Source organism: Schistocerca serialis, chromosome 6, assembly GCF_023864345.2.
Source record: "Schistocerca serialis cubense isolate TAMUIC-IGC-003099 chromosome 6, iqSchSeri2.2, whole genome shotgun sequence".
Lineage (NCBI taxonomy): Eukaryota > Metazoa > Arthropoda > Insecta > Orthoptera > Acrididae > Schistocerca > Schistocerca serialis.
In genome coordinates, this window is record NC_064643.1 from 264,467,174 (window position 1) to 264,488,872 (window position 21,699).

Sequence of the window (21,699 nt, forward strand, 5' to 3'; positions counted from 1 at the left end):
TCTGAGTAACTACTGCAGCCTACATCCTTCTGAATGTGCTTAGTGTATTCAACTCTTGGTCTGCCTCTACGATTTTTACCCTCCACGCTTGCTTCCATTACTAAATTGGTGATCGCTTGATGCGTCTACCAACCGATCCCTTCTTCTAGTAAAGTTGTGCCACAAATTCCTCTTCTCCCCAGTTCTGTTCAGTACCTCCTCATTTAGTTACGTGACCTACCCACCTAATCTTCAGCATTCTTCTGTAGCATCACATTTCGAAAATTTCTATTCTCTTCTTGTCTAAACTGTTTATTGTCCATTTTTCACTTCCATACATGCGTACACTCCATACTAATACTTTCAGAAAAGGCTTTCTAACACTTAAATCTATTCTCGATGTTAACCAATTTCTCATCTTCAGAAACGCTTTCCTTGACATAGCCAGTCTACATTTTATATCCTCTCTACTTCGACCATCATCAGTTATTTTGCTCCCCAAATAGCGCAACACATCTACTACTTTAAGTATCTCATTTCCTAGTCTAATTCCCTTAGCATCACCTGATTTAATTCGACTACATTCCATTACCCTAGTTTTTCTTTTGTTGAGGTTCGTTTATATCTTTTTTTCAACACACTGTCCATTCTGTTCAACTGCTGTTCCAAGTCCTTTGCCGTCTCTGACAGAATTACAATGCTGACAGTGTCGTCGGTCGTCGGCAAGTTTTATTTCCTCTCCATGGTCTTTAACTCCTATTCCAAATTTTTCCTTTGTTTTCTTTACTGCTTGCTCAATATACAGATTGAATAACATAGGGGATAAGCTACAACCTTGTCTCACACCCTTCCCAACTATTATTTCCCTTTCACGCCCCTCGACTCTTATAACTGTCATCTGTTTTCTGTGCAAACTGTAAATAGCCTTTCGCTCCCTGTATTTTGCCCCTGCCACCTGTAGAATTTGAAAGAGAGTATTCCAGTAAACATTGTCAAAAGATTTCTCTGAGTCTACAAATGCTAGAAACGTAGGTTTGCCTTTCCTTAAACTATCTTCTAAGATAAGTCGTAGGGTCAGTATTGCATTACGTGTTCCAGCATTTCTGTGGAATCAAAACTGATCTTCCCCGAGGTCGGCTTCTACCAGATTTTACATTCATCTGTAAGGAATTCGTGTTAGTATTTTGTAGCCTTGATATATTATACTGATAGTTCGGTAATTTTAACAATTGTAAACACGTACTTTCTTTGGGATTGTAATTATTATATTCTTCTTGAAGTCTGAGGGTATTTCTCCTGTCTCATACATCTTGCTCACCAGATGAAAGAGGTTTCTCATGGCTGATGTCAGTTCACTATCTAAGTAAAATGTTAACAAGTGCTTTCCTGCTCTTTCTTGCAGAAATTCTCTCCTTGCCTTTTTCCGTAACCATAGTTGCTATAATGACATTATGTCGCTAATCCCCATATGGACTGATGTATTCACTGAATCTAAGCAATATTTACAAAAGAGTTGCTCGAACTTTTTGAAAAAAAAGTTGGAAATTTCTGGTAAGGTCTTATGGGATCAAACTGCTGAGGTCATCGGTCTCTAAGCTTACGCACTACTTCTACATCTACATTTACATCCATACACCGCAAGCCACCAGACGGTGTGTGGTGAAGGGTACCTTGAGTACTTCTATCGGTTATCCCTTCTATTCCAGTCTCGTACTGTTCGTTGAAAGAAAGACTGTCAGTATGCCTCTGTGCGGGCTATAATCTCTCTGACTTTATCTTCATGGTCTCTTCGCGCGATATAGGTAAGAGGGAGCAATATATTGCTTGACATCTCAGTGAATGTATGTTCTCGAAACTTCAACAAAAGCCCGTACCAAGCTATTGAGCGTCTCTCTTGTAGAGTCTTCCACTGGAGTTTATCTATCGTCTCCGTAACGCTTTCGCGATTACTAAATGATTCTGTAACGAAGCGCGCTGCTCTCCGTTGAATCTTCTCTATCTCTTCTATCAGCCCTATCTAGTACGGATCCCACACCGGTGAGCAGTATTCAAGCAGTGGACGAATAAGTGTATTGTAACCTACTTCCTTTGTTTTCGGACAGCATTTCCTTAGAATTCTTCCAATGAATCTCAGTCTGGCATCTGCTTTACCGACGATAAATTTTACATGGTCATTCCATTTTAAATCACTGCTAATGCCTAGTCCCAGATAATTTATGAATTAACTGCCTCTAGTTGCTGACCTGCTATATTGTAGCTAAATGATAAAAGGATCTTTCTTTCTATGTATTCGCAACACGCTACACTTGTCTACATTGAGATTCAATTGCCATTCCCTGCACCATGCGTCAATTCGTTGCAGATCCTTCTGCATTTCAGTACAATTTTCCATTGTTACAACCTCTCAATATACTACAGGATCATCCACAAAAAGCTTCAGTGAACTTCCGATGTTATCCACAAGGTCATTTATATATATTTTGAATAGCAACGGTCCTACGACACTCCCCTGCGGCACACCTGAAATCACTCTTACTTCGGAAGACTTCTCTCCATTGAGAATGACATGCTGCGTTCTGTTATCTAGGAACTCTTCAATCCAATCTTAATCTAACTTAATCTAACTTACTCTAATGACAACACACACACACACATGCCCGAGGGAGAACTCGAACCTCCTACGGGAGGAGTGATAAAAAAAATATAGCCTTAACACTAAGCTGCGGTTATAGAAGTAGCACCAGGTGTTACAATTACGTGTGTTCGATAAATAGAAAACTGTGGGCTATGAACTAAAACTTAGCCAAACAACACACACTGAAGAGCCAAAGAAACTGGCACGTCCGCCTAATATCATGAAGGGTTCCCGCGAGCTAGCAGAAGGACCTCAACACGACGTGCCATAGATTCGTCTAATATCTGAAGAAGTTTTGGAGGGAACTGACACCACTAATTCTGCAGAGCTGTCCGTAAATCCATAAGAATACGAGGGGGTGGATATATCTTTTAAACAGCACGTTGCAATGCATCCCAGATATGCTCAATAATGTTGATGTCTGGGGAGTTTGGTGGCCAGCGGAAGTGTTTAAACTCAAAAGAGTGTTCCTGGAGCCACTCTGTAGCAGTTCTGGACGTGTGGGGTGTCGCATTGTCCTGCAATTTCCCAAGTCCGTCGGAACGCACAATGGATATGAATGGATGCAGGTGATCAGACAGGATGCTCACGTACGTGTCAACAGTCAGAGTCGTATCTATATGTATCAGCTGTCCCATATCACTCCAATTGCACATGTCCCATACCATTACAGAGCCTCCACCAGATTGAACGGTCCCCTGCTGACATGCGGGGTCCACGGATTCATGAAGTTGTCTCCATAACTGTATGCGTCCATCCGCTCGATATAATTTGAATCGTCCGAACAGGCAACATGTTTGAAGTTATCAGTCAGATGTCGGTGTTGATGGCCCAAGCCAGGCTTAAGGCTTTACGTTGTGCAGTCATCAAGGGTACACGAGTGGGACTTCGGCTCCGAAAGCCCATATCGAAGATGTTTCGCTGAATGTTTCGCACGTTGACAATTGTTGATAGCCCAGCATTGAAATCTGCAGCAATTTTCGGAAGGGTTGGACTTCTGTCACGTTGAACGATTCTCTTCAGTCGTCGTTTGTCCTGTTCTTTTTCCGGCCGCAGTGATGTCGGAGATTTGATGTTTTACCGGATTCCTGATATTCACAAAACACGCGTGACATGGTCGTACGGGAAAATCTCCATTCCATCGCTGCCTCGGAGAAGCTTTGCCCCATCGCTCGTGCACCGACTATAACGCCACGTTCAAACTCACTTAACTCTTGACAACCTGATATTGTAACAGCGGTGCCCGCATCTCGTGGTCGTGCGGTAGCGTTCTCGCTTCCCACGCCCGGGTTCCCGGGTTCGATTCCCGGCGGGGTCAGGGATTTTCTCTGCCTCGTGATGGCTGGGTGTTGTGTGCTGTCCTTAGGTTAGTTAGGTTTAAGTAGTTCTAAGTTCTAGGGGACTGATGACCATAGCTGTTAAGTCCCATAGTGCTCAGAGCCATTTGAACCATTTATTTTTTTTTTTTTTTGTAACAGCGGTAACAGATCTAACCACTGCGCCAGACACTTGGTGTCTTATATAGGCGTTGCCTACCGCAGCGCCGTATTCTGGCTGTTTACGTATCTCTGTATTTGCATACGAATGCATACACCAGTTTCTTTGGGACTTCAGTGTATTACAGTGTCTAGGCTTGTAAAACCTACTGTAAAAAATAAAACAATTCGTTTATTAAACTCAAATATTTTGTAAGGCACCTCCATCCTGCGGAGGAATCAGCAACTTGCTTCCAAGGTTGGTCGTTCGCCGCGCAGGCAGCGGGAGCTCATCCGACCCAACTGATGTGAGGCGAGCATAGACAGCTCACGCCTCTCTAGTAATTCTCGAAAAATTTCAGGAAACTAGTTAGGGCTAACGTTACTCTGTTCGTCGAAAACTGTTTGTGGAACTCCGTTTTTGTGGATAAATATTTATAGGTCCTCCTGTGAGTTTGAGACAGATTCTTTTAAGGCTGCGTGCAATGTTTCCATGCTTATTCGTAACTTGCGTTACTGCGTTTTACGTGAATCGTCAATACCGGAACTAACGTTATTGGTGGTTATTTGCCTATCGGACCAGTATGTATGCTGTAGTGAAGTATACCGTTCGCAGTACAGTGATGTGGGGATTGGGTTACAGTGCATTTTTGGTATCAAACCATTTTCACCTAAATGTGGAGTGCTAACTGTGTCATCGGTTCTCACGTGAATTTTTTTGTATCTTGCTAGGCAGCAGGAGTTGTATCGTATAGTATCTCTGTCTCAGATGAGTCTTTGGTGTTGTAACTACCTGTTATGTGTGTGGGCAGTAAACAGAAATGTGAGTAGAAATGTATCACTCTGGTGACAGAAGATGCAACTGCATGAGCTATTTCGCCGGTGTTTGCAAATTACGTAAATGTTTGTTTTGACTCAATTTATTAATGAATGAATGAAACTGGACTTTTATTTTAGTAATGCTATTGTTGGTTTCAGATTTTAGGAATACCATTACTGGTATTAAACGAAAATTTTCAAATAAAAGTGCAGGGGCCATCCGTAGAAAATTTGAATACAGAGATATTTGGACATTGAACGACAGCAAGTGCATGAAAGTTTCGCACTCAAATCTGTGTTTGAGTATTTCTGAGCTGGGCTCGTTCTGAAGCCATATATGCCCTGTTAGTATTACAGGGTTGTTATCACTGTGAAATGTGGGACAACTTTTACGTCTGGGAATAAGTGTAAGGGAACCCGCTTGGTGTTGCTTTCGAATTTAGGTGGCGTTGAAGCACTACAGCTTCGTCTTTCTGTAACGGCTTGTTGCGCGTGAATTGGCCTTGCTCCAGATCTTAATGACATTACCTTTTCTATGAAGAAATTTTTATGATGAGCTCGGTAACGTACCACATAAATGTAAAATTAATGTTTTAATAAATGTCAGTCTGTACTCATATTCAGAGTTTAAGAATAAAGCTCCACGGTACTCTTTTTTTTTAATTTAATTCTAGTTTTAAGAACTATTACTCTTTCAACTTGTAGATTTAACAGTCTGAGTAAGTTGTAGCACGAGCCAGCCTTGTATCACTGCAGAATATCTGCTTCCAACAGACCAACTACATTTAAAGGAACCTGTCTTGCAGTTTTTCAGTTATGCAACACACTCCCAGTGCACAGTTAAGTTTTTCAGTTTTGCAGTTATGCAACACATTCCCAGTGCACAGTTAACTTCAAACCAAGAAATCACTCTCAAAGTGGTTACACCCCATCAACAAAAAATAAAACTTGGTACAATCGTGTTCTCCAGTTAAATACTTCTAAAATATTGTTGCATTCGATTCTACAGAAAACCACAAACGAAACCTGATGTCAGTTTGGGCACGATAAGATTCATTTCCATTGGCGCAATTATAAGCTGGTACCCTTCGCAAGACTGTGTCCATGTTTGACTCTGCAATAAATTCAGATGAAACTGCACGCTGAGGTTTGTACCAACTGTGAAGTCTAAATTCAGGCCATAAATGATGCATTGCGCCAACTTTGCATACGGACAAGTGGGCTTTAGAAAATAGTACTACTCACTGATACAATATTAACACTAAAACCAATGTCTTCGTATAACATACTGCACTGAAGCGATAAGGAAACTGGTATAGACATACGTATTCAAATACGGAGATATGTAAATAGGCAGAATACGACGCTGAGGTCGGCAACGCCTATATAAGACAACAAGTGTCTGACACAGTTGTTAGATCGGTTACCGATGCTACAATGGCAGATTATCAAGATTTAACTGAGTTTCAACGTGGTGTTATAGTCGACGCACGAGCGATGGTACACAGCAACCCCGAGGTAGCGATGAAGTGGGGATTTTCCCATACGATCATTACACGAGTGTTCCGTGAATATCAGGAATCCGGTAAAACATCAAATCTCCGATATCGCTGCAGCCGGAAAAATATCGACGACTGAAGAGAAACTTTCAACGCTACAGAAGTGCAACCCTTCCACTAACTGGTGCAGATTTCAATGCTGGGCCATCAACAAGTGTCAGAGTGCGAACCATTCAACGAAACATCATCGATATGGACTTTCGGAGTCGAGGGCTCACTCATGTACCCTTGATGACTGCACGACACAAAGGCTTGCGCCTCGTCTGGGTCCGTCAACACTGACAATGGACTATTGATGACTGAAAACATATTGCCTGGTCAGACGAGTCTCGTTTCAAATTGTATCGACCGGATGGACGTGTACGAATATAGGGATAACCTCGTGAATCCATGGATGCTGCATGTCAGCAGGGGACTGTTCAAGCTGATGGAGGCTCTGTTATGTTGTGAGGTCGGTCCAGTTGGAGTGATAGGGGACCCCAGATACGTCTAGATACGACTCTGATATGTGACACGTACGCAAGCGTCCTGTCTGATCACCTGCATCCATTCATGTCCATTGTGCATTCCGACGGACTTGGGCAATTCCAGGACAATGCGACACCCCACACGTCCAGAATTGCTACAGAGTGGCTCCAGGAACACTCTTATGAGTTTAAACACTTCCGCTGGCCACCAAACTCCCCAGACATGAACATTATTGAGCATATCTCGGATGCATTGCAACGTGCTGTTTAACAGAGATATCCACCCCCTCGTACTCTTATGGATTTATGGACAGCCCTAGTTCGCCCCTATAGCTGAATGGTCAGCATGACGGACTGCCGCCCTAACAGGCCTGGGTTCGATTCCCGGCTGGGCGGGGAAAAAATGGTTCAAATGGCTCTGAGCACTATGGGACTTAAGATTGGAGGTCATCAGTCCCCTAGAACTTAGAACTACTTAAAACTAACTAACCTAAGGACATCACACACATCCATGCCCAAGGCAGGATTCGAACCTGCGAGCGTAGGCCGGGAAATTTTCTCCGCTCAGGGACTGGGTGTTGAGTTCATTTCATCCCCATCCGGCGCGCAGGTCGCCCAATGTGGCCTCGAATGTAATAAGATCTGCTCCAAGGTGGCCGTACCTGCCCCCGAGCGGTCTAAGGCGCTGCAGTCATGGACTGTGCGGCTGGTCCTGGCGGAGGTTCGAGTCCTCCCTCGGGCATGACTGTGTAGTGTTTGTCCTTAGGATAATTTAGGATAATCAATGCCAAGCCGAAAAATTGCTTGAATAATGGCCAGAGAAAGACCAACGCGTTACTGACTTGTTCAGTTTGTGAAGTTCTTTCTTTTGAATAAATCATCCAATTTTTTCTAAAATTATAATAATTTCTTTGTCCGTATATGCACATCAAACCTAACAATTTTCGTCCCATTTGAATAACTCCTTCATGCTGTTTTTTCTTTTCCGTGGAGTGTACATGAAGAGGCAAATGTTATTTTCCGAGTAACAACATCGAAATAGCGGGGTGGTAGTACTCAAACGCTCTCCACTGCGCTTCATTCGTTCTGACTATAATCCAATACCACGGCCCGGCCCGACCGTGCGAAGGCTTCGTGTTTACGACCCTGCAGACGGCCGACCGACCTGACAGCGAATGTTCGTCGACCCCTCTACCCACGGGTCGCGTCGCCAAAGGATATTTCCTCAGGCTGTTGTGCGAAGCGAGAAAACTTATTGCCCACTTCGTTACGGCTGGAGACCGTTATGACAGTTGTAAACGGCGGGAACTGCATCGCTATGGGCGAATCGTCCGATGACCAGCTGCCTGTCCAGTAACTGCTCGTCGAGCAGGGTGCTTCTGGTGCAGCGGCTTGTAGCTTTATGACCACTGCAATGTTCAACAAGCGTCGCTCCCAGACACGAATCGCATCTGCTATTTCTCCCCACAGAACGTCGGACTTGTGGAAGACGGAGTTCCCGTGTAACGCTGCTCTAGATTTACACGTACCACGACGTGATGTTCAGATGTCTACTGAGATGACAAAAGTCATGGGATACCTTCTAATGTGGGGTCGGACCTCCTTTTGCGCGGCATGGAGGCAGCAAGTGGTTGGAAGTCCTGTACAGAAATATTGAGCCATGCTGTCTCTATAGCCGTTCAGAATCGTGAAAGTGTTACCGGTGCAGGATTTTGTGCACGAACTGACCTCTCGATAATGTTCCATAAATGTCCGATGGGACTCACGCCGAGCGATCTGGATGGCCAAGCCATTCGTTCCCGAATGATCTTCAAACCAAACGCTAATTTTGTGGCCTGGTGACTTGGCACATTATCATCCATAAAAATCCCATAGCTGTTTCGGAACATGACGTCCATGAATGGCTACAAATGGGCTCCAAATAGTCGAACATCCAGAGGACGCAATTCTTTCCATGTAAACACAGACCACATCATTATGGAGCAACGTCAGCTTGCACAGTGCCTTGCAACAACTTAAGTACATGGCTTTGTGGGGTCTGCGCCCCTCCATTGTCCGTGGTGAGAGGTAATGCCTGAAATGCGGTATCCTCAGCACACGCTTCACAATGTAGATCGCGGAATATTTAATTCCCTAACGATTTGCGAAATGGAATGTTCCAAGCGTGTTGTTTCGACTACCATTTTAATTCCAGTGGTGCGGCCATACATCGGAAACCATCTCACATAAATCACCTGAGTGCAAGCTATACCTCCACCAACGCACTGCTCTTTTACACCTTGTGTATGCGATACTACCGCCGTCTGTATATGTGCGTGTCTCTGTCTCATGCCTTTTGTCACCTCAGTGTATAACAGTTCGTATTTCAACGATCAGATTACAAAAATGATTTACCCTTGTGGTATTCAACTTACAAAGTATTAAAAAATGGATAGATAAGACAGTGAGACAAATTTTATAATCGTTATTACATTATCAGTCTCTGCGTGGATGAGAGAGGGTCAATATGGAATTTCTACTGCACTTTTCCTTGACCTTGTACCTTTTCTTAAGAGTGGCCTAGTATTTCTGTATACATTTCCTATGTTGTCCCTTCCTCTATTTAATACACTTCTCGACAGTTTTTAGTTTTAGTTTTTCCTAAAAAACAAAGGTGTTCTTGTTGTCCCCACTTCTTGCAGTTTTTCTCCTACCGCAGCCCACCTCACCCCTTTCTGGTTTAATTGTTAGGAAGTCGCATAACATCCGACTGCTCAACCTTTTCGGATTCATACGGGTAACACGGCCTCCAGCGTTTGGTGTCTGTGATCTTTCCTACATGTGTATAGAGTTAGTGTTTTTGTCGCCTAGTGAATTAACAAGTTTCCTGAAGATCTTTTACTCGTATCTAATTCCTCTATCGGACCTTTTCTATTCATAGCAAGGCATTCGGCGGTACATGAAACCTCCGGTCGTATTGCTGAGCGGGAATGTCATGTCTTAATATAAAATAATTCTTTCTTATAGACACCTTTGGTTAGTTGATGGGCTGTCTGTGATGCAAGGGCTTCGTTATCACAAATTTTTGGCTCTATCCACTCTCCTTGATGTTTAAACTTCTCTGTCCGTTTGAATTACCCTTCGCCTAACTATAGTACTCTAAGTGGTGACTTGATGTTTGCAGAAAATTCAGTTTTATCAAAAGAGGTCTTAAGTCCTCCTTTTGCTGACTGGGGTATTGAGTTCATTGACTTGTTGTGCAAATGTGTCCAGCGAATAAGATAAAAAATATGAGGTCAACTGCAAATTCATGTTTCTATAGCTAACCCTGAGTCAATTTCCAATACCTTTTCACTACTTACGAATCACTGTCTAGAGTATGCATTTGGCAAATAGAGTGGGAGTCCATTTTCTCACCTGACTACAGACCTGATTTCAAGGCATCTAAAAGCTCTCCCGAAAAATCACTGGATCCTATAAGATAATATAGTTTACTAATATTTGCTCACCGGGGAACTAATGAAAGACTATGCGGTGAACTGGAACAATCGAGCTATACTTGTCCTGGACGTAGGCATCTCAATCTACTGCTCGGAGGACGCATTTGAGGTACACTATGTGATCGAAAGTATCCGGACACCCCTAAAAACATAAGTTTTTTCATATTAGGTGCATTGTGCTGCCACCTACTGCCAGGTACTCCATATCAGCGACATCAGTAGTTATTAGTCATCGTGAGAGAGCAGAATGGCGCGCTCCGTGGAACTCACGGACTTCGAACGTGGTCACTTGTGTCATACGTCTGTATGCGAGATTTCCACACTCCCAAACGTCCCTAGGTCCATTGTTTCCGACGTGTTAGTGAAGTGGAAACGAGAAGGGACACGTACAGCACAAAATCGTACAGGCCGACTTCGTCTGTTGACTGACAGAGACACCCGACAGTTGTGTGAAATCTGCTAAGGTCATCAGTCCATAAGCTTACACACTACTTAACCTAAATTATCCTAAGGACAAACACACACACCCATGCCCGAGGGAGGACTCGAACCTACGCCGGGACCAGCCGCACAGTCCATGACTGCAGCGCCTCAGACCGCTCGGCTAATCCCGCGCGGCACACCCGACAGTTGAAGAGGGTCGTAATGTGTAATAGGCAGACATCTATCCAGACCATCGCACAGGAATTCCAAAATGCATCAGGATCCACTGCAAGTACTATGACAGTAGGGTGGGAGGCGAGAAAACTTGGAATTCATGGTCGATCGGCTGCTTATAAGCCACGCATCACGCCGATAAATGCCAAACGACGCCTCGCTTGTTGTAAGGAGCGTAAACATAGTACGACTGAACATTGGAAAAACGTTGTGTGGAGTGGCGAATCACGATACACAATGTGGCGCCCTATGGCAGGGTGTGGGTAAGGCGAATGCTCAGTGAACGTCATCTGCCAGTGTGTATAGCGCAGGCCTACATTGATGTTTTAAGCACCTTCTTGCTGCCCCTCCGTTGAAAAGCAATTCGGGGATCGCGATTGCATCTTTCAACACCATCGAGCACCAGTTCATAATGCACGGCCTGTGGCGGAGTGGTTACACGACATCCCTGTAATGGACTGGCCTGCACAGAGTTCCGAGTTTAACCCTAAAGAACACCTTTGAGATGTTTCGGAACGCCAACTTCGTACCAGGCATCACCGACCGACATCGGTACCTCTCCTCAGTGCAGCACTCCGTGAAGAATGGGCAGCAACTCCCCATTAAACGTTCCAGCACCTGATTGAACATATGCCAACGATAGTGGCAGCTGTCATCAAGGTTAAGGGTGCCACGAACTTGTAAGTCATTTTCAGCCAGGTGTCCGGATACTTTTGATCACATAGTGTACATCTACATCTACATCTACATAGAAACTTCTGAAGCCACCGTGCGGTGCGTGGCGGAGGGTTCCCTGTACCACTACTTGTCACTTCCTTTCCTGTTCCACTCGCAAACAGAGCCAGGGAAAACCGACAGTCTACAAGTCTCCCTATGAGCCCTAGTTTTCGTATCTGATCTTCGTGGTTCTTAGCGCAGTGTATGTTGGCGGCAGTAGAATCCTTCGGTAGTCATCTTCAAATGCCGGTTCTCTAAATTTTCTCAATAGTGTAATTCGAAAAGAGCGTCGCCTTCCCCCAGTGGTTCCCCTTTGAGTTCCCGAAGCTCTCCGTGACACTTAGGAGTTATCGAATCCACCGGTAACAAATCTAGCAGCGCGGCTCTGAATTGTTTCGATATCTTCCTACAATCCGACCTGGTACGGATCCCAAACACTCGAGCAGTATCAGGACTAGGTCGCACCAGCGTCCTATATGCGATCTCCTTTATAAGTGAACCACTCTTTCCTAAAAGTCTCCCAAAAAACCGAAGTCTACCATTCGCCTTCCCTACCGCAGTTCTCACATGCTAGTTCCACCCCATAATGCGTTGCAACGTTACACCCAGATATTTAAACGACTTGACTGTGTCAAACAGGGCACTAGTAATACAGTATCCTAACATTACAGGTTTGATCTTCCTACCCATCTGCATGAACTTACATTTTTACACATTTAGGGGTAGCTGCCATGCGCCACACCAACTGTAATTTTTTTCTAAGCCGTCTTGTATCTTCCTACAGTCACACAACCCCGACACCTTATACACCATGACATCATCAGCAAACAACTACAGACTGCCCCTCCTATACGCCAAATCATTTGTGGATACTGAGAACTACTCAGGTCCTAAGCCGGCCAGAGTGACCGAGCGGTTCTAGGCGCTACAGTCTGGAGCCACGCGACCGTTACGGTCACAGGTTCGAATCCTGCCTCGGGCATGGATGTGTGTGATGTCCTTAGGTTAGTTAGGTTTAAGTATTTCTAAGTTCTAGGGGACTGATGACCTCAGAAGTTAAGTCCTATAGTGTTCAGAGCCATTTGAACCATTTGAGCAGGTCCTATCACACTTCCTTAGGGCACTCCTGATGTTACACTTGTCTCTGATGATCACTCGACGTCGAGGGCAACATACTGGGTTCTATTATTTAAGAAGTCTTCGAATCACTCACATATCTGTAAACGTATTCCATGTGCTAGTACCTTCTTTAACAGCCTACAATGTGGCACCGTGTCAAATACTTTCCGGAAATCTAGAAATATGGAATCTGGCTGTTGCCCTTCATCCATAGTTCTCAGTATATCATATAAGAAAAGATCAAACTGAGTTTCGCACGAGCGATGCTTTCTAAAAACATGCTGATTGGTGGACATAAGCTTCTCAGTCTCAAGAGAGTTTATTATATTCGAACTGAGAATATGTTCAAGACGTCTGTAGCATACAGAAGTTAGGGACAGTGGTCTGTAATTTTGCGGGTCCGTTCTTTTACCCATCTTATATACTGGTGTCACCTGCGCTTTCTTCCAGTCGCTTGGGACTTTGTGCTGGGTGAGAGATTCACGACAAATGCAAGGAAGGTAAGCGGCCAGTGTCGTAGAGTACTCTTTGTAAAACCGAACTGGGATTCCATCCAGACTCTTTCAGTTGTTTCTCTACGCCAGGGATGCTTATTACAGTGTCGTCCATATGGGAGTCTGTCCAGTGGTCAAATGACGGTATGTTTGTACGATTCTCCTGCGTGAACGGTTTCTTCAACGTGAAATTTAAAACGTCGGGTTTCGTTTTGCTGTCTTCGACTGCCACACTACACTGGTCAACGAGGGACTGAGTGGAAGCCTTAGACCCGCTTACTGACTTTACGTAAGACCAGAATTTTCTCGTGTTTTCTCGTGTTCTCTGCCAGATCTTTTGGTAAGGCGTGACGATGGTAGTTGTTGTATGCTTCGCGCTTCAATCTTTTCACAGACGCACGAATATCTACTAACCACTGCTCGTCGCCATTTGCGCGTTCCGTTTTAAAGCGAGAGGGCAACATTCTCTGCTTCCTCGACATCGGCCAAATTTCATTATTAAACCATGGTGGGCCTTTCCCATCCTTTATCCGCTTACTGGGCACATAACTCTCCAGACCACGATTTACAAGCTGCTTAACATTTGCCCTTCATTTCTTTACATCCATCTGACTGGAAAAATGGATCTGAGCTCTATGGGACTTAACTTCTACGTTCATCAGACCCCTAGAATTTAGAACTACGTAAACCTAACTGACTTAAGGACATCACACACATCTATGCCCTAGGCAAGGTTCGAACCTGCGACCTAGCGGTCGCGCGGTTCCAGACTGCAGCGCCTATAACCGCTCGGCCACCCCGGCCGGCTAAGTGATTCCAACTCGCTGTTTAACTGAGATGTTAATAAATGCATTTCTGCTCTTTTAGCAGAAACACTCTCCCAGCCTTCTTGACTGGTTTATTAACTTAAGTAATCATAGATACTATAATGACATCATGATTCCCGTTTCTATACTGACATTGTCGATATGTCGATAAGGTCCGCCCTATATGTAGTTACAAGGTGAAAGATATTTCACTTCGTGTGGGCTGCCGAGCTAGCTGCTCTAGACAGTTTTCAGAAAACGTAATCAAAAGTATTTCGCATTACTGTCTGTCTGTAACCCTCGCAATGAATCCATAGACCTCCCAGTCTGTTCTCGGGAGGTTAAAGTCGCCTGCCACTAGTAATCCGTGATCTGGGTATTCACGATCTATTGACTGTAGACTTCCTCTGATTGACTCCAGAACTGTCATAGCAAACTCGGGTGGCTGATAAAAACATCCAACAATTAACTTGGTTTCACCTACACCTGTCATAAACGAGCAGATGCCTTCGCTGTTACACCCCACTTCGACCTCAGTAGAGACAATATTTTTGTCACCTGCAATGAACCCTCCCCCTCCTAGGACCTCTAATCTGTCTTTCCGATATACGTTCCACGACTCGCTAAATATCTCGGAGCTTTCCACTTCGGGTTCCAGCGAGCCAGACACCCAGTATTTAGATTACTGTTTTTCGTTATTTGTGTTTGTTTCCGCTACTATCGCTCTAAAATTTAGATGCTGCAGTGGTGAAAGATGTATCGTCCATAGCTTCCTGGGTAATGGACAATGCGACACCGCACACGTCCAGAATTGCTACAAAGTGGCTCCAGGAACACTCTTCTGAGTTTAAACACTTCCACTGGCCAGCAAACTCCCCAGACATGAACATTATTGAGCATATCCGGGATACGTTGGAACGTGCTGTCCAGAAGAGATCTCCAACCCCACGTACTCTTACGGATTTATGGACAACCCTGCAGGTTTCATGGTGTCATTTCCCCTCAGCAGTACATCAGGCATAAGTGAGTCCATGCTACGTCGTGATGCGGCACTTCTGCGTGGTCGCGGGGGCTTTACACAAAATTAAGCATGTGTACCAGTTTCTTTGGCTCTTCAGAGTAGGAGCGCAGGTGTGTTCGCTGCGAGCAAGAGTAGTTGTACTTGTTAACTGCACAGTGTGAGCGCCCGAATCTCTACTAACCTCCGTCCGCCGTCATTTGTGCGTTCCCTTTTGAAGCGAGAGGGCAACGGTCTGTGCTTCCTCAGCTTCAGCCGAATTTCATTGTTAAACCATGGTGCTTCTTTCCCATCCTTTACCCGCTTACTAGGCACGTAACTCTCCAGACCACGATTTACAATCTGCTTAACCTTTACTCACAATTTCTTTACATCTTTCCCGGCCGGTGTGGCCGAGTGGTTCTAGGCGCTCCAGTCTGGAACCGCGTGACCGCTACGGTTGCAGGTTCGAATCCTACCTCAGGCTTGGATGTGTGTGATGTCCTAAGATTAATTAGGTTTCAGGAGTTTTAAATTGTAGGGGACCGATGACCTCAGATGTTAAGTCCCAGAGTATTCAGAGCCATTTGAACTATTTCTTTACATCTTTGTTTAATTTGTCCTGTGGGCGTGACTCAGTAGTTGACACAGTTCTGCTGAAAATTCGTCTTGTTACTTGTTCTGTGTGAATAATCAATAGGTTGTGTTATTGCCTAAGAATTTATTAAGATATATGCGTGTGTTGTTTGGAAGAGAGTTGTGTGTTCCTTGTTGTTGTAGCTATCTCGTGATGCTAGTAGTAGTAATAGTAGAGCAATGCGTAGTTGTGTGATATGGTCCAAGTTAAGTCTAAAAGCTCTTTTACCATGTTGTGTTTTACGTTGACGTTGTCTCATGTATCATGACTGGTTACGACCGAGAAACTGGCATTGTAAACCTTAACGTTATTGCCTGGTTCTTTTATGTATGGGTGAAGGTAGGATTTAATGCTATTATTTAATGGAAGACAATTTTGTATTGATTGTGTGGAGCGCTATTTAAAAATCTTTACTAGCTACAGGAATGTTTTGATTTGTTGAAAGTGTACCTATATTATTTTGTCACAGGTATTTTGATGTTTAATAAAATAATTGTTAAATTGAACTCCATGTCTGCCAACCCCCAGCCCAATTCCAACTTCACCTAAATTCTACACTAAAATGTCATCCTCAGTTCCGGCATGCCGCCTACCACAAGTTTAAACTGGAGTGATACGTAAGTACAAGTTCACCACCGTTTGAGATTGTACAAATTTGGCACTTATTCAACTGCATGACTGAACAGCTTCAAACAGGTTTGTGTAGCCAGTGCGTCGGCTCTTCAGGGAGAATGATATGCATGATCCAGAGATTTAATACCACAACGGATCGCTTCTATGCCTGTTATATGTTAAATGATTTTGAGTACACGTGCTATCGTAATGTTTTAACTTGTGTAGGGTGACAAAGTATGAAATGACATATGTGGTAACAGTATCAGCCGTATGTGGTTTGTTATTTAATGTAATAGTTCAATGAAATACAGGTGACCTTCCAGAACCGACAACGCTCTAAAGAAAACTTGGTTGACGGGGGCCGCTGTAAAATGCGATATCTATATAGTTCCTAAACACATCGCGTAGGGGATGTACAGTTTTGACATTAAAAATAAAATATTTGGCGCACATGGACCCGCCTTGTTCAGTTTGTATGCCAAACAACACAAGGGGTGACCGGTGCAAACATTTACATGCTGTTGTATGGGATCTGCATATGACCTGGCCATCAAAGTATGCAGTAGCATAGAAAACATCTCCTGATGTTTGAAAACGCTGACTCAGGGAACAGATGTCAAAATTCAGCTATTCCATTGGATGTACAACAGTGTAGTAGTTAGCGAAGTAGTTGAGTGGAGTGTTTTCAGACTTAAAATGACCTTCTCTGTGCCAGTGGAGTGCATCATGGGCAAAATCTGCAGTATTAGAGCAGTAGATCGTGAACGCCTCTATGTGTCCTGCTGCAGATTTTTCAGAGCCACCAGACAGCGGTACAGATCTCGTAGCCATTCTCGCATCGATTAGATCACTGCTAGAGCGAGACCCTGAAACGCTAATGCAAGTGAAGCCCGTCAGATGACGTGCACAACACGTCTGGCTGTGGGTTATAAATACACAGCCTGACAACAACAACAAAAAAGAAGCACTTAGAACACATGACCGGATGTTATTGTAACTTCGCACACGCTCACACCGTAGTTGCGTATGTAAATGATTAGAGTCACAATTCTCTATGGCAAGTAGACCACCACCAAACTGCAATAGCATTGTTCGTTTTTAATGTTGTTTCGAGGACTGTACGGATATAATTGGCGTGAACAGTGTCATATGTTGGGTGATCACTGAAGGGCACACAACTGCCACATAACCGTGAGAGATAGATTATCAACAGCTAACAGAATGAGGTAGCATTTCGGGCCTCTATTTGCCATATGGAGGAATCGTGCAATATCTAACTTTTTGGGCAGTCGTATGTGACAGTGGCCTGACGTGGACTGCATGGGCACACGAGGGCAACCGTACTGGTGATCAGGGAGTTTCAGTCAACCACATCTGACCACCACAAGGGAGGGTCGCGTGCTGTACTTGAGCAGCCGTGTGATCCATGTCGATTTGATCTTTGGGACGAGATGATCTTTCACCGGTGATCCTCATCAGAGTAGAGACTCTGGAGATCAAGTTGAAGATCGGGCACAGGAATTGGAGTGAAGGAAGTGAGCTGCTAAGGGCAGTGGTCGCATGGCTGTGTATGTGGCACTTGTCTCGAAGACGGAGAGCTAGTATAGTGAACCGTTCCTGCGACTCGTAGAGAGAGAGAGCAGCTGTCTGCGGTTCAGTTAGGAGTGCTGGGTTCACTGGCCGTTTGAAAGCAACTGATTCTGGATCCCTGAAGAAGGCAGAAAGGCACCACGAGGATTCGCTCTGGGAAGTAAGGGGGTGCATTGTTTTTGAGTCTGGTGCCTTGATAGGAGTAATTTCCCGTCCTGGGAGAGGAGGGGGGGGGGGGGGGGTGGAATGATGAACATCGTGCGGATTTATTTAACTTGGTGATCGCTTATCCGTTATTAGTTAGGAGTGAAGTAGTAAACTTGGTTTGCAAATGTAAAACTGTTACTCGCGCAATACTACTCGTACTTTTCAGCGCAAAGTTTTGCATTTGGTTGTTTTACCTCTTATGTTGGCACTATAATTGTGTAGCGTAATCAAAAGCTGACACTCATGTCAGTTAAGATACTGTACAAACTAGCAGCTGCGTTTCTCTTAAAAATATAATTATCTTTGGAAGCTGTTATTAATGGGCTGTGGCCCGTGTAGTGAACTGGTACGTTTTATATTTTCTAACAGCTGTATGGCAGGAAATAGTTATCACTGGCATTTAGGGTTGGTTGGGTTGTTGTGGGGGGAGGAGACCAGACGTCGAGGTCATCGGTCTCATCGGATTAGGGAAGGATGGGGAAGGAAGTCGGCCGTGCCCTTTCAAAGGAACCATCGCGGCATTTGCCTGGAGCGATTTAGGGAAATCACGGAAAACCTAAATCAGGATGGTCTGACGCGGGATTGAACCGTCGTCCTCCAGAATGCGAGTCCAGTGTGCTAACCACTACGCCAACTCACTCGGTTGGCATTTAGGATACTTTTAAATTATTGTGCCGTTGATCTATTGTGAAATAATGATTATTCAATTCCACGGTTGCTGTGGTATTGACAGTTCGGTTTGGTGGAATTATGATTAGTCAAATTGTATCTTTTAAATACTAAGGCTGCCTTAAGAGACAATAATTAATCTTGTTGTTCCTCCCCCTTGTTCGTCAACAGTAAAATTATCCGTGTATTTTTGGATTACAATTTGAAACCAAGCAGGAATCATTTAGTTCATCTATTAATTTTATATTTTAGGTCTTGTGGAGTTTTCAAGTATTGCAGAAACCTTGCGTATTTTGTGATTTTTGCTATTGAGTTGATGTTATGTGGAGGATTTGATCATGCAGGGGCGTAGCCAATTGACGGTTGTGTTGGATCAAAATTTAACCAGGCCTTCATGAGTTAAATTAGTGCCTGTCCAGAGGTGTGGCGCTGACTTTTAATTACTTGAATTATTTAAAGTGTTGGTCTTTGGAAGGCGTTTGCATGAGGTTGTATTATGCCATTTATCTTCTGAAACCTTGTACGGAATTTCTCAGAAGGTTTTTTATTGGTAGTCTAATTTTTTTGTTTAAAATAAATGTAAAGGTAAACGAGGTTGAACTGAATTATTGTTTGAGTCAGCTTATCAGGGAATCTCAAACGGTTTTCCATGGCGTGGGTGTTTAATGTACAATACGTATTTAATTGAATGCAGTTACATGTTAATCAATCGCGGCATGTGTCCTACTCCACCGGTCCAGCCCTGCCTACCGTGGTCAGTAAATACGAGGGGCGTTCAGAAAGTAAGCTCCGATCGGTCGCGAAATGGAAACGACTATGAAAATCCGATAAAGCTTTGCACAGATGTGTTGGGTAGTGTCTCTAGTATAACCCCAGTTAGCATCACGTCGCTCTTCTCATTTCTGAGCTCGCAGTGATTGCGTAAAGATCTCTAGAAAATAGTGTCTGCCGCCAAGTACGAGGGCCTGGTAAGAAATTTCGCCTGAAGCTATGCAGCTAACATTACATAACTGTCGTGCTGTTTCTTCTTCAAGACAATTCTCAGCCGCATTCTGCAGGGGCAATGAAGATGCTCCTGCATCGTTTTCAAATGGAAATGTGAGATTACCCACAATACAGTCCGCAATTGTCTCCCCCTGAGTTTCATCTCTGGTCACATGAACCGCTGTCTTTGAAGACAACATTTTGACACAGACAACGAGGTGTAGGCCAGCGTGGAGAATTGGCGGAAAGCACTGGCGGCTGCCTTCTATGATGAGGCTATTGAAAAGTTGGTACAACGCTATGACAAAAGTCTAAGTCAGAACGGCGACTACGTAGAGAAGTAGCTGAAAGGTGTAGCTAATTGTTACAAGTAAAACATTTCTGATGTTCACTGTGGTTTCAATTTGGCAATGAATCGGAGCTTACTTTCTGAACAGGCCTCGTATATATTTTACATAACGAAAGATTTGACCGTTTCAGTACACCAAGCACATCGCAACGTATTCAAAAGCTGTTCAAATGTGTGTGAAATCTTATTGGACTTAACTGCCAAGGTCATCAGTCCCTTCGCTTACACACTACTTAACCTAAATTATCCTAAGGACAAACACACACACACCCATGCCCGAGGGAGGACTCGAACCTCCGCCGGGACCAGCCGCACAGTCCACCACTGCAGCGCCTGCGACCGCTCGGCTAATACCGCGCGGCTAACCTATTCAAATGTGTGCCTTCCATTCATGAATAAGCAATGGTCTTCTTGCAACAATATGTCATCCTGCAGCATTGGTCACAGACTAGTAGCACGCATACTAGGATCTTACCATCCCATGCTTACACTGCCGTTAATACTACAAAGCAAACAGCTGCGTCTGGTGTGGTGCCACGACCGAGAAGATCGACTAGATGAAAGGCGCTGCACTGGGCTGAGTGATGGATCATGTCCTGCACTGTATCGGAAGCGATGCCATTCTTCCAATACAGCGATGATACTCTTGGCATTAAAGTGTGGGGAGCCATCGGGTGTGATTGCAGGTCAGGACCGGTAATGATTGAAGGAACTATGACGACACAACGCTCCGTCACGGACAACTTCTGTCCTTATGTGTTACCTTTCGTGCGACAATATCATGGTGGTATTTTTCCGCAATCAGTGCACATCCACACATAGCATGAGTCTCTATGAGCTGTCCGCGTGATGTTGAGGTACTCCCGTGACCAGGAAGAACCCTATATCTATTCGCAGTGGAACAAGCGTGCGACCAGCTCAGACGTTACCTTTCTCCCAGGGCCAGTATCCAGAATATGAAGGGCCACCAATAGTCGGGGACCAGCTTGCCTTCCTAACCAAATCAGTGCATGTACCCCCGCCGGAGAGAATTGGAGGCGGTTGTAACCTAGGGGTATTCTGTTGTAACATAGGGGTATTCTGCTGCGGAGCTCCATTTCCAAAACGTTCGACGAACGGTGTGCTCAGAAATGCTTGTACGTGCACTAGCAATCTGCTCTTTTGGCAGAGATGCCACAAATCACCATCTGTCCTACTTTATACAGCAGACAAGCCTCCGTGCCCCACGTTCTGTGAAGAGTCTAGGGCGTCCAACCATTTAGCGTCCAGTGGTAGTTTCACGTCCTTCTACCTCTTCCTGTAGCTGCTCACGACTGTAGCACGTAAACATTAAACCAGCTTTGCCGTTTCTGAGATACTCGTTCACAGACGCTGCATAATAGTAATCTGGCGTTTGTCAAAGGCGCTTATCTCTATGGATTTCCTCAGTTGCAGTCCTTATCTTC